Consider the following 14,181-nt stretch of genomic DNA (forward strand, 5'->3'; position numbering starts at 1 on the left):
AAAATGACAATTTCAATTTCCCCTGTGATTTAATGCCCATGGAACTACATGGGATAGGTTTAATGAGGTTTGGGGAAATTTGAAGATGGGTAAGGGACAGCTAATCTTAGAGGTCAGGACCGTATCTGGTGGGTCTTTGTATATCAAAATGCCTTGTATGCAGTGAGAGCAAGCATTCTGAAATAAAATCCAGGAGCCACAACAGACTGTTAGCTCCATGAAAAGCACCTGTTGGTCTTGTCACCACCGATTCCCAGATCTTGGAACAGTGCCAGGCAAAGAGCAGGTACCCAGTAACTCTGTGTTAGATGAATAAAAGAAAAATGAATGTATGAAAAGGTTTGGTGTAAACAACAGGGTTTTTTTTTTTTGCATAGGCAATGAACATGTAAACATTCTTTTTAGTAACCAGAAAATGGTGGAAACCAATACTCAATTCAATGTATTGACATTTTGATGCATTGTATCAGAACCTAAGTGATCAAATGAATGACAGGCCTATATTCCTTGTCTATAACTACAGTTGCAAGATTTAGCAAATAAAAATGCCAGGTGCCCAGTTAAATGTGAATGTCTGATAAACAATGAATAATTTTTTAGAATAAGTGTATCCCAAATATGGTATGACAATCTAGCTATAAAGTCATGTTGTATCATATTTTAGATAAATTGTAACTTTATAGAGACATTATACTCTTAATGATGGTATTATTAAGGAAGAAAAAGGAAGTGCTTTCACTAGATTGTGTTCAAAATGGGGATAGAAGGCTGTGTTGCACTGTACTGTTTTAAAAGCATGCTTGTCTGTGAGCAAGTGCCCGTGGAAGAGGGCTGAAATTCAGCTTCTCATAAATTCTTCAGAGCTACCAGGGAACAGTAATCAACACGGATAAAATCTGGAGGGAAGGTCAGTGAGGCAGGTAAGAGCTGCTGCATCCATATTACCTAAAGCACACACAGCTCCACAAAGCAGGACCAAGCAGGGCCAGGAAAGAGCAAGAGGGAAAAACGGAATCACCCTATGTGGGTTTCATTAGATTGCCTTTAGGAAAAAAACCCTCATCAGCCCCAACAGCAACTTTAATTTTATGTGCATGTTGTGCTTGCTTAGCCTCTGCAATAGAGTTGAGCATGTCCTATGTACTAAGTGGTCTGTTTTCATAATGCTCAGCTGCTGGTGAAATAATTCACTGTTTTTCTTAAAAAGGGCATGGTGTTGCTGTGTTCATTTGTGCCAGATCTGAGGAATCTCTATCGAAGCCTTTTTTTTCCACTAGGTATTTTAGATGCTACCTGGCGGTTAGGCCTGAAAATACCAGATGGAGCTAGGGGGCAGAGCAGGCACTGTTGTCATAGAAACGAGATGCTATCCCAGCTCTATGCAGCCGCCATTTTTTTTTCTTTCACTGTGTGGAGTTCTGATAGGAACAAGTGCTGATAAAACATAGAGATTCCCCCTTCCCCCACACATTCACCTACCTTGGAAAATAGACCTACATTTCAAATGTTGCACAGATAATTCATTAATATATCCCGCAGTGGACCAAGAGCCTTTAACTATGGAAAACTGACTTGATTTCCAGGTCTTCTAATCAGAGTACAACTGGGAAGCCCATGCTTTGACATCATCTTTTTTCCTCTAAATGTGATGCATTTGTCCTAACCCCAAATGAGACAATATCCTTTGGATATTGTCAGGGGAGCTCAGCTTTGAGATTCCTGGAAAATGCAACCTAAGTGTTCGTAATCATTCTGCAATGTCTCTTCTCAGCAGGAGAATGCGGGGTAACGTCTCGTGATTCTCTGCTCTCCCACAGTGGCCAGCAGAATGCTGAGCACACAGGAGGGCTGTGATGGAGCCTTGTGGCTTGATGTCCAAGCTTGAGGGATACAGTTATTGGCCAGGGTCCCACACTGCTGTCTTTTCTCTTGAGCAGCTGTGTCATCCTCAAGGGAATGTGGTTGTGAGCGAAGTGCTCGACCCAGATGGGGCAGTAGTATTTTCTAGAGACAAGGCTGCTTTTGTGTCCTTCTACCCTTGGGAACAGGGTAAATCCTAGGGCCTTGAAGCTCTGGCTCAGAGCTGTGTTTAGCAACAAAGGACTATTAAAATTGATATGGCTTAGGGCAGTGATTTCCTGTATTCGTTTCCTATTGCTACTGTAACAAATTACCACACAAAGGGACTTAAAACAACACAGATTTATTCTTTTACAGTTTTTAAGGTCAAAAGTTTAAAATCTGTTTCACTGGGCTGAAGTCAAGATGCCAGCAGGGCTTGCTCCTTCTGGAGGCTCTCGGGGAGAATCTCTTTCCTTGTCCTTTCCCATTTCTAGTGCCCACCTGCATGCATTGGCTCTCGGCCCCTTTCTCCACCTTCAAAGCCAGAGTCCTAGCATCTTGCTTCTCTCATCATTTTCTCTCTTTCTTCTCTAGTCAAAGCTCCCTGTCTCCCTCTTATAAGGACACTTGTGATTACATTCACAGCCTACCCAGATAATCCAGGCTAATCTCCCCATGTCAAGAATTTTAATTTAATTATATCTGTAACCTCCCATTTTTTTTTTTTTTTTCCGGTACGCGGGCCTCTCACTGTTGTGGCCTCTCCCGTTGGGGAGCACAGGCTGCGGACGCGCAGGCTCAGCAACCATGGCTCACGGGCCCAGCGTCTCCGCAGCATGGGCACAAACCCGTGTCCCCTGCATCGGCAGGCGGACTCAACCACTGTGCCACCAGGGAAGCCCTGTAACCTCCCTTTTGCCATATAAGGCAACATTCACAGGTTCCAACGATTAGGACATTTAGGTCCATTATTCAGTCTGCCACAGTTACCAAACCAAGATGGTCATTAGAATTACCTGAGAAGCTTTTCAAAAATAGAGATTCTTGATGCAACTAGAGATTATCATACTAAGTGAAGTAAGTCGGAAAGAGAAAGACAAATACCATGTGATATCACTTATATGTGGAATCTAAAATATGACACAAATGAACCTATCTATGAAACAGAAACAGAATCACGGACATAGAGAACAGATTGGTGGGGTTGCCAGGGAGAGGGGCTTGGAAGAGGTCTGGAGTGAGAGGTTGGGGTTAGCAGATGTAAGCTATTATATATAGAATGGATAAACAGCAAGGTCCTACTGTACAGCACAGAGAACTATATTCAATATTCTATGGTAAACTATAACAGAAAATAATGTTTTTTAAAAAAAGAATGTATATACATGTGTAACTGAATCACTTTGTTGTACAGCAGTAATTAACACAACATTGCAAATCAACTATACTTCAATACAAAAAAAATTACAAAATTATTAGGGCCTACACTAGAGTGATCCTACCAGAATTCCTTAGGTTGGGTGGGGCCTGAAAAGTTCTTTGGAAGACTCAGGTGATTCTGTTGCAAACTTCCGTTAGAGATTCTTCAGGGTCTTTCCTAAACACATGCAGTGGGGTGTAATGACACTGTGATTGGCTTCTTCAGGGTCATTGAGAATGTGGGAGAGGTTTTAAAAATGTATGTGTTTGGGGCTTCCCTGGTGGCGCAGTGGTTGAGAGTCTGCCTGCCGATGCAGGGGACACGGGTTCGTGCCCCGGTCCGGGAGGATCCCACGTGCCGCGGAGAGGCTGGGCCCGTGAGCCATGGCCGCTGAGCCTGTGCGTCCGGAGCCTGTGCTCCGCAACGGGAGAAAAAAAAAAAAAAAAAATGTATGTGTTTGGAAGCACGGAAGGCCCAACCATCCTCTGAGGTTCACAACACTCCCACAGAATGGCTTTGGCAAATGATTGCATCATGTGACCTGGGCCTACCAACTCTTCAATTTAATGGTAAAAATACCAAAATTGTTTGCTAATGTCTCCCTAGACCTTTAACCATATGAAATGTCTTTTTTTTTGGTCTCTCAATTCTTTTTCTTTTTTAAATAGATCTTTATTGGCGTATAATTGCTTCACAATACTGTTAGTTTCTGTTGTACAACAAAATGAATCAGCCATATGCATACATATATCCCCATATCCCCTCCCTCTTGAGCCTCCCTCCCACCTTCCCTATCCCACCCCTCTAGGTCATAGCAAAGCACCAAGCTGATCTCCCTGTGCTACGCTGCTGTTTCCCACTAGCTAACTATTTTACATTTGGTAGTGTGTATATGTCAATGCTACTCTCACTTTGCCCCAGCTTCCCCCTCTCCCCTCCATGTCCTCAAGTCCATTCTCTGTGTCTACGTCTTTATTCCTGCCCTGCCACTAGGTTCATTAGAACCTTTTTTTTTTTAAGATTCCATACATTAGTATGGATTAGCATACTTTATTTGTTGTCCTCTTTCTGACTTACTTCACTCTGTATGACAGACTCTAGGTCCATCCACCTCACTACAAATAACTCAATTTCATTTCTTTTTATGGCTGAGTAATATTCCATTGTATATATGTGCCACATCTTCTTTATCCATGGACATTTAGGACATTTAGGTTTCTTCCATGTTCTGGCTGCAATGAACATTGTGGTACATGTCTCTTTTTGAATTACGGTTTTCTTAGGGTATATGCCCAGTAGTGGGATTGCTGGCTCCTTAAAAAACTGAAATATATATCTTGATATCTGGGATCTACTGTTGTTTCTTTTCCTTATAGAAACTTTTCCATTTACTGCCTCAGAACGTTCTCTTCCTTCAAAGATGCTTTCATGCTTTCCTCAGAGCTCTTAAAGTTGCCTATTTTGCCCTGCTTCAAGAATGGCTATGGTAGAGGAAAAAACCCATGTAGTATCTTTAGAAAAACTCTAAATATTTCATCGTTTCTTACTAAACATACATTATTTACTCTGTAATGTAAATATTTTATGGCCTGCAACTGGCAATTTTGGAATATATTGGTATGTTTGGAGAATTACAGTTCAGTTAAAAAAAATCCTACACTGCACACCCGGCTCGTACTTAACTTACACAATTGTTTAAAAGGCATTTAACTCTCAGAATTAAGGGAGTAATAGAATCTATTTTTCAAAAGGGGCCTTGAGGACCAAACTCAAAACCTGAGACAACACATTTGTGTGAAAAGAGAAAGTTGGAAACTGTATGACAGCTTCAGACTTGCTTCCGTTGCAGGATGACAGCATGATACAGTTATCTGTGCCGAGTGGGTCCAGTTTCACCCAGTGGATCAAAGGGGTAACCAGACCACAGTCAGCTCATTAGAATGTTCACAATCTGGTTAGGAGTGGAATCTGAGAGGAAGAATTTTACCACACACAAAAAGGCAGAAAATCTTCTCCAGCTTTAGTATTTGGAGCTGTGGATAGGACAAGAAAATCCTTTCATTAAATAAAATGGCTCCACGTCAGACATTTAAGCCAGATTTTCAAATATAAACCTAAACTGTTTGGAGAATTTTTTTTTTTAATTCCAGTGACTCTCCAATATAGAGGTCATAGGAGCTGCTATCATTCTAAATTACAGCCCATTTCAGAGGTTGGCTGTAATCCAGGAGGTTGCATTATTCCAAATTGCCTGTCAAAAACTGTCAAAACACTGCCATTATCAAAAAAGTAGTTCTTTTGAATAATTTCCTCACTCTTTTCCCTGAAACTTTACTGGCATTGAGCCTTAATATCATAGCTTATAGGCATAGTAAGTGAAAGCCATTCAAATGAGAAGTGGGAAAAAAAAAACCATTCTAGGCACACAGCAACATACAAAATTCTAGGCAGAAAAATGAGTCAAGTATGGAAATGTTGTATCCCTCAAAGCAATAGCCAGTGCTAATCTACATGTGAAATGGTAACCAAAGATTACAGAATTATGAAACCTATATGACTTTTTTCCCACATTTAACACATGGGGAAAAAATTCTAGAGGTAGTTGATAGACTCCATATTTTTCCTTTTTTTTCTCTCCTTCCATATCATCCTTCTAATGAAAAATATTATAACTTCTAGATTACTGATGTCTATTCCTTTCATTTCATAAATGTGGAAATTGACACCCAGACAGCTGCCTGATTTACCTAAGGTTTCATGACAGATCTAGACGGGAGCCCTGCATTCTTTCTAATACACATTCCAACTCTCATTTTGATTTGGAAATCCGTCTCCTTCATCTTCTCCTTTTTACTTTAGACTTGACCCTACAGAATTCCCCTGCTTGGAGTAGAGAAACCTACCCCCAAAAGAGCAATACCTGCCACCTACATTCTCTCTGATATAGACCCTGATGTTAAAACTTCAATTCTAACAAAGAATTCCAGCAACTATTCTGTTTAAGACCATTTATCTTTCAAACAGTGTAAGATGACAAAATATTTTAGAGGCATGGCTCTTATTTTGAGTCATTACAATTCAGGCAACGAATTAGGAAATCAACAGGGTAATTCAGTCTTACAATCACTGTGACAGTCGTATTTGTCAACAACTAGTTTTCAGAAGAAATGGAACTCAAAGAAAATGCATAGCTTCCAGATTCAGACAAAGAGATGCCCCAAAATATGTCTCTAAACTATCAGTAGTATATTGTAGAGAAAAGTCAATGTGCAGGTGAATTCATTTAATAGAAAGACAATGCTTTGAACAAGTGTAGCATAAAGGTATTTCAAAATAGATCTGCAGTTTCTGGGGATGCCAGTGATATATGTAATGGTGCTGGGTCTCATTAACAAGCAGCTCAAACTCTTCAGCTAGCATAAAATACAAACCATCAGCAGCACATTCTCAGGAGCAGTATGTCTGTCTGACCCAGCTTCTGCTCTACAGTTAACAATTTTGTTTTAATCCATAAAAAAGAAAATTTCATCACCTCTAAATTGTGCAAATGATCACACTTAAGTCTAGTTTTCATGGTGTTCCACAGCAATCTCTAGGGTTGGGCGAAAATATTCTTTTTAAAATCACTGAAAAGCCATAATTAATTCATTACCTACAAAGACAACCCCAAGACCTTCCAGTGGAGGACGCTATGAAATCCCCCCACCCAAAAGAGCATTTTGCTTGAGTACTTTTGGTTCTTTAGCCTGTTACTAAAAATCTACCAGCCTAAAATACCTGAGCTTGAGAAAACTTACATAAAAATGTATTTTCCAAGCGGTGTCTTAAGGAACCCTTAATATTCCTCAAGGTTTTCATAAGCTTTCTTTAAAAAGCAAGAACAGGGCTTCCCTGGTGGCGCAGTGGTTGGGAGTCCGCCTGCCGATGCAGGGGACGCGGGTTCGTGCCCCGGTCCGGGAGGATCCCACGTGCCGCGGAGCGGCTGGGCCCGTGAGCCATGGCCGCTGAGCCTGCGTGTCCGGAGCCTGTGCTCCGCAACGGGAGAGGCCACAACAGTGAGAGGCCCGCATACCGCAAAAAAAAAAAAAAAAAAAAAAAAAAAAAGCAAGAACAGTGATTCTATGTGAAATTAATTTGGAAATGGCATTCTATAGTCCCCTGGAGACTCACAATGCACATTAGTTTATTAAAGGTTCTGAGACATCCTGCAATAAAGAAACCTGATTTGTTCAATTTAAAGAAATGATCCCAAAGATATTTGGCCGTGACCCTTGTCTCATGTAGCTTACTTAAGCATGTTAGGGCCAATGATGTCCGACAATATACAATATGGCTCAAAGCCTGGTGCAGAGTTCTGTCCTAGGCAGCTGCCAAGGCCTTGGTCTCAAGCTACTCAGCTTCTCTCTGCCAGGCGTTCCAAAAGTGGTGTTCCTGATCTAGGCTAGCATTTCCAGTAAACTGGTCTTCACCAGGGGGACAGGACATGACTGTACGTTTTGAATAGAGCAAATCACCACGGATAATTTTGCTGCTAAAAGATTTTCTTTTTTTTTTTTTTTTTTTTTTTTTGCGGTACGCGGGCCTCTCACTGTTGTGGCCTCTCGCGTTGCGGAGCACAGGCTCCGCGGCCATGGCTCACGGGCCCAGCCGCTCCGCGGCATGTGGGATCTTCCTGGACCGGGGCACGAACCCGTGTTCCCCTGCATCGGCAGGCGGACTCTCAACCACTGCGCCACCAGGGAAGCCCTGAAAGATTTTCTTGATGATAAAAGTAATGAACATTTATTAGGCACTTACAACATGTAGAAACACCGTTCTCAGTATTTTGGCTATAAGCTCATTTAATCCACATGAACATACGTATATATTTTTCTTTTCCAGATAAGGAAACTGAGACACAGCAAAATTAAGATTGAGTTGCTTATTGGGATTACTAACAAATAAGTAGGATTCAAACTTAAGCCATCTGGTTCCAGAATCCCTGCTCTTCACGCATGTGCGCACACACCCACACACATTCACCTTTACAAATGAATATGTGGGCTTCTCCATACACATTAATTCTCATGATACCTAAGTATGACCAGTATTTCCTTATGGCCCCTCAGCCTGGAAATAAAAATAGGATTACAAAATAAATAGCACAATGATATCTCACTTTTAAGACAATAGCTACCTTTGAAAATAATGTATTGTCATCCTGCTTCCACACAAGACTACATCTAAGGTATCTAAGAAGAAATAATTGCTGTAATTCCATTTTTTTTTTTTTTTTTTGGTGGTATGCGGGCCTCTCACTGTTGTGGTCTCTCCCATTGCGGAGCACAGGCTCCGGACGCACAGGCTCAGCGGCCACGGCTCACGGGCCCAGCCGCTCCGCGGCACGTGGGATCCTCCCTGACCGGGGCACGAACCCGTGTCTCCCGCATCGGCAGGCGGACTCCCAACCACTGCGCCACCAGGGAAGCCCCCATTTTAATTAATTGATTTTTCGAATACTAGTAATGGCAGCTCACAACTGTTATCTCATTTGATCCTCACAACAATTCTGTGGGAAAGCAGAACAAGTATTATCACTGTCTCCGTTTTATAGATCAAGAAACTGAGGTTCTGATTTACTCAAATGTGCAAGCGACAGAGGTGGTTCTAGACACAACAGCACCCACTTTGGGTTGACTTTTTCTGAACTGAGAAGCCTTAAACTCTACAGCTTCTTTGTCTAATCTTAAAAATTCTCTCGACTTCACACTTTTTTTAAGGAAGGCCAGAAGTCAGTGTAGACACAGCCAAAGGCTATTATAATATCACTTGAAAAATTGACCTAAGAAACCAGGATTTAATTATGAATAGGAAGTTTGGTTTTTACCCATTCTGCAAAGTCATGTTTATCTGATTTTGCAAAATCTAACATACCTATTATGATTTTCCTGTTAAATATTTTTTCTCAAATTTCATTACGAATACAAACCATGGTGTGGCCCAGTTCTCTTATCCCAACTTAATGTCACACTTTTTTCTAAATTGTATCTCCCTTTTGTGCTTAATCATCATTCGGAATGATGGATGGCCACAAGGAGGCATATCTTGCAACCGTTCAGCTGTTTCAATAAATCACAGTCGACACATCCCTTTGGTGTACATATCCAGTTAAAAGTCAATTTAAAAGACAGCTATGTGAAGAAAGTCATGGGAAATTCTGCCCACAAAGTGTGTAGCCCTCAGCTCTCTCTTCCATGAGTTTCTTTTCAATTTGATATTTGCAATCAGTCACACTTTATTCCTTCTGTATTAAATGGGGTGAATTACAATATTTCGAAGCAGTTCAAACAGGTCAATTTACAGTGCAACCCACTGAAAAGTTTGCCATGACTTCTATTTTCACACAAATTCATATGTCAGTTCCTTAGTAGGAAATCAATTCCAAATCAAGAGCCCAACAGGCAAATACATTTTAAAGACATGCAGCCTTGAATTATGTACCTAGTTCTTGTGTGTAACATAAACAGACCATTCATAGTCATTTTTGATCCATAGATGACTCCACTGTTACCTACACTACACTTCAGTTAGAAGCTATGCTTCCTTCTGTCTCATAAAGAGAATATACAGCTCAAGCCAAATATTAAACATAAGCAGATTCTAAGACTTAATGCTCACGAAGTGACATGTTTTTGAAGTGTATTTTCAGATAACATGAGGAAGGTCTGTCTTTGGGGATGGAAAAAACTTTGTGTCATGGCCTTTGGGCCTAATATTAACATTAACATCAGCACTCCTTCTTTCTCTCTCTGCAGCCAAACTCTTGTGATGCCAAATGGCCAAGGTTTCCAGCAAAAGGAGTCCAACGCCCTTCTCTTTCCTCTTTGCAAATAACAAAAGGGTAAAAAGCACAGAAGGTCATCTCTTGGCCCTCTGATGATATTCAACATGTATCAATGTCATAATGACAGTTCCTAAATCTTGTTAATGTGACACCTTAGTGAAGGGACCAACAGATAAGATAGATGGTACCAGACTAGAATCTTGATATAATGTCTGCTTCTTGGTTAGTACCAGTCAGTTCTTAAACAATTTTCTGTAATTTCACTGCTCTGTGGATTTCAAGATAATACTGTGTACCAGGTACTATGTAAAACATTTTTTCATGGATTGTCCCTTTTAATACCCAAGATAACTCTACCCTATAGGTACTGCCATTATTCCAATTTTAAAACTGAGGTCTAGAGAGGTTAAGAAACATGTCCAAAGTCGCACAGTTAATAATGGTGGTGCTGAAACTCAAACTGAAGTCTATTTAGTTTCTGTTCATTTGTGGTGTATTTTGTGGACTTTAAGCCAGAATTTCTTCCCTCTTCAGATTTCTATAGATGTTTCTACCAAAGACTTGTTTTCACATAAATTCATAATCTCTTTCCTTGCAAGGCAAAAATATAATGCTATTTAATCTTCAAAGGATGTGTTGAACGCTAACAAGCTACCCAGACATTCGGGGAGATGGAATAATGGAGGAGAGGGCATGGGAGTCAATTCCTGGAGTTCTACTTTAGTTTGATTTTGATGTTAGTAAATTCTTGAAAAAATATTGGAATGATTACCATTATCCTACTACAACTACTTATGAAGCTTTAACAAGACATCGATTGCATATAAATACATGATTTTTGCTCAGGAGATTTGCTCTCTGAGGTGAAACCCTTCCTCCCCACCCCACTCCCACCCACCCCCCAAAAAAGAGGAGGAAAAAGTGGAAGAGACAGAGAAGAAAGGTTTTCGTTTCCCTTTCTTGTAAAGTCTACTTTTCCTCAGTTGAATTCAGGTGTTCTGGTTTTTCTCTGTTTGGCCTATAAAATAATTTTTCCATCACTTAATATTGTGTGGTCTCTGGAATCGAGACTTGTTCCTCTTACAAAAATGCATCAATGGCCAAATTTCCACAGCCAGGAGAAAAGGAAAGATTGAGACAGTTTTCTCAATAATTGCTTCAATCCTCTGCCTTGTGCTGGCCATGGAAACTTGGCCAGTGACTAGTAGAGAGATGTTGGATTGATCTCCTCCTCCCTCCTGTTACTGTTCCCTCTGCCTAAAATGCTGTTCTCCTTCTAAGTTATCACACTCCCTCTAATTCTGCAGGTCAGGTGTCACCTTCCCTGGGAAACCTCTACTGACATCCCTCTCTCCCCACTTCCCTGATTCCTGCTTGTTTCCTTCATCTCCAGCAAAATTCATCACCTCTTCCTCTTTGTCCCTGGAACACTTTGTTATACCATTCTCATGCTTTTCTGTGTTCCCCTAAAAGCTGTGAATTTTCTAAAGGCAGGGAATTTTTAAAAATATTCCCCAATGTGCCCCCATAATGTCTGATATGTAAGAGATGTATAGTCCATTTTTCTTTGACCAGGTTTGCACCAGATATGGCACAAAGCCTCCTTAGCCAAATTCCAAGTGAAGATAACTTTCCCATGTCAATGCCTCCCCTCATTCACTGCAGTAAACATCAGCTTACTCCATGGCCTGGTACCTTGTCCACATTTTGAAGCTTGGGTACATGTGTACAAGTTTTGAGCAACACATTTTTTGGTGAGGATGGGTCTGATGCCACCGCAGGAGGTAGAAACAAGCCTTCCTTTCCCCATTTACCTATCAGTGACAGATCTCCATACTGGAATTATTTCAACTGGCTTTATGGGTCTCAACTGGATCCGAAAACTGAGATCAGGGAAAAATCACATAAAACAGCAAATCCTGATTCTTCATGGTGGTTTCAATAGTTGAGATGGAGTCTGTTTCTTACTTATGTGTGGTAGAACACTTACTTCCGGGGACTGCTTCCCTCACCCCAGTTGCACGTGTGGTTGGTGGGGCTGTCCATTAAGATATGCTTCAATTCCCATGGGGATGGGCACACCCTAGGCACATCAGAATACTCCATCCCGGGCTTCCCTGGTGGCGCAGTGGTTGAGAATCTGCCTGCCAATGCAGGGGACACGGGTTCGAGCCCTGGTCTGGGAGGATCCCACATGCCGCGGAGCAGCTAGGCCCGTGAGCCACAACTACTGAGCCTGTGCGTCTGGAGCCTGTGCTCCGCCACAAGAGAGGCCGCGATAGTGAGAGGCCCGTGCACCGCGGTGAAGAGTGGCCCCCGCTTGCCGCAACTAGAGAAAGCCCTCGCACAGAAATCAAGACCCAACACTGCCAAATAAATACATTTACTTATTTAAAAAACAAAAAACAAAAGAAACATTTCAAAAAAAAAAAAAAAGAATACTCCATCCCACCAGGCAGAGTGATTGTCAGGGTTGACGGAGTTGGTTACCTTAGCAGGACCAATTAGTGCCCTGTTTCAAAATTTGATATGGATTGGGAGGGGCATGGAGGGGAGGAAGAGAGAATGAGAAACAAAGACAGAGCAAGACAGATAGATAGAGACTCTTACCTTGTGAAATTATCATGGAAGCCCTTGAGTGGACACATGAGAGGAGACAGAGCTGGGAGTGTGTGTGTTGAGGGGTGAAGATGTAAAACAGTTTAACCTTAGTGGAGAACCTGAAAAAAAAAAATGTCCTTCAGACCGCACCAGGTCTCAGAAGCGCTGACTGTCAGGGGCCTTCTACATGGTTACAGCCAGTTTGGGGACGAGTCCATTACAGAGGAAGCACATCTGAGAAATGCAGAGAAAAAGACATACTCCTGATGACATCATCTCTACCCCCGCATCCAGCCTTACTTGAACTCTCCAATAACATGTGGCAATATATTATCTTTTGGCCTAAGCTAGCTGGAGTTTGGTTTCTATCACTTACAACTGAAAGAGTTCTGAGCAATAGACTTTTCTAATGCATACGTCTGCTTCCCGTTTCCAGGTTATGGGAAGAGTACTTCAAGGCAATGATGCAAGGCCATGGACTTAATTTTGATGCTCTACTTGGCTGTTATTTTGAGGAAGATGTTACCTAAGGGTGATTTTAAAGGAGTGAGCAAACAGAGAGAGCTCAGATTCAGACTCTGTTAGAACACTTGTCTTACCTATACGTCAGAAGTTAGTTCCTGAAAAAATTTATTGCCTACATAAATACATTCTGGGTGCTTCAAGAGTGATTGCTTTGGCCTGCTAGGGTTTCCATTAAAAGATGTCACTGCCGGGCTTCCCTGGTGGTGCAGTGGTTGAGGGTCCGCCTGCCAATGCGCGGGGCGCGGGTTCGTGCCCCGGTCCGGGAGGATCCCACATGCCGTGGAGCGGCTAGGCCCGTGAGCCGTGGCCGCTGAGCCTCCGCGTCCGGAGCCTGTGCCCTGCAACGGGAGAGGCCACGGCGGTGAGAGGCCTGCGTACCAAAAAAAAAAAAAAAAAAAATTAAAAAAAAAAAAGATGTCACTGCCTATGGCTTCTGCCCAAATGTGCACTTCTTCTAACATAAAGTGAGTTTATAGTCTAACTGAATATCTTGGAACTTTTCAAACTATCATAAAGGTGCTTGGTAAGAAAGGTTTCACGTTAATGAGATTCCTCTTAGTTTGCATTGTTTTTTTCTATAACCTAGAGACAAAACAAAACCCCAAACCTTAATAATTTAAAATGACCATACCAGTCAAATAGTCCTCACATTTTCAACTTTCCTGTAATATATCATGTTTCCATCGAGGTGGACTATTGTAACTGCCTGAAAAAGTATTGTTTGATGTCTGTAAGCCCAGTCAGCAATCAATAACTTGAAATTTGTACCATTTGTACCTTTAAGTTCTGGCACATCATCTTTTTATTTCATTCAATCTGCTTACTGTTGAAGAAAAAGCCTTTTGAACCATTGCCACAGAGCACATTTATGTGTGAAACAGGGTTCATTTATACGGTGGGAAGTATATCATTTTGACGTTTATTTGCAATATTAATTGTATATATTGATTCCATTTTTTCAGAAATTGTA

The 14,181-nt window shown here is 41.5% G+C and overlaps 1 protein-coding gene across 1 annotated transcript in view; it reads left to right on the forward strand.

Annotated features, from left to right (window-relative positions):
- Window positions 1-894: 894 nt before the first annotated feature.
- GFRA1 (GDNF family receptor alpha 1) overlaps window positions 895-14,181 on the forward strand; it is a 255,364-nt gene continuing 242,077 nt past the window's right edge. Inside the window, exon 1 of the mRNA XM_067024579.1 lies at window positions 895-920. The gene's annotated coding sequence lies outside the window, so the exon portion shown is untranslated. The remainder of the gene's footprint in view (window positions 921-14,181) is intronic.

This window comes from Kogia breviceps, chromosome 2, assembly GCF_026419965.1.
Source record: "Kogia breviceps isolate mKogBre1 chromosome 2, mKogBre1 haplotype 1, whole genome shotgun sequence".
Classification (NCBI taxonomy): domain Eukaryota; kingdom Metazoa; phylum Chordata; class Mammalia; order Artiodactyla; family Physeteridae; genus Kogia; species Kogia breviceps.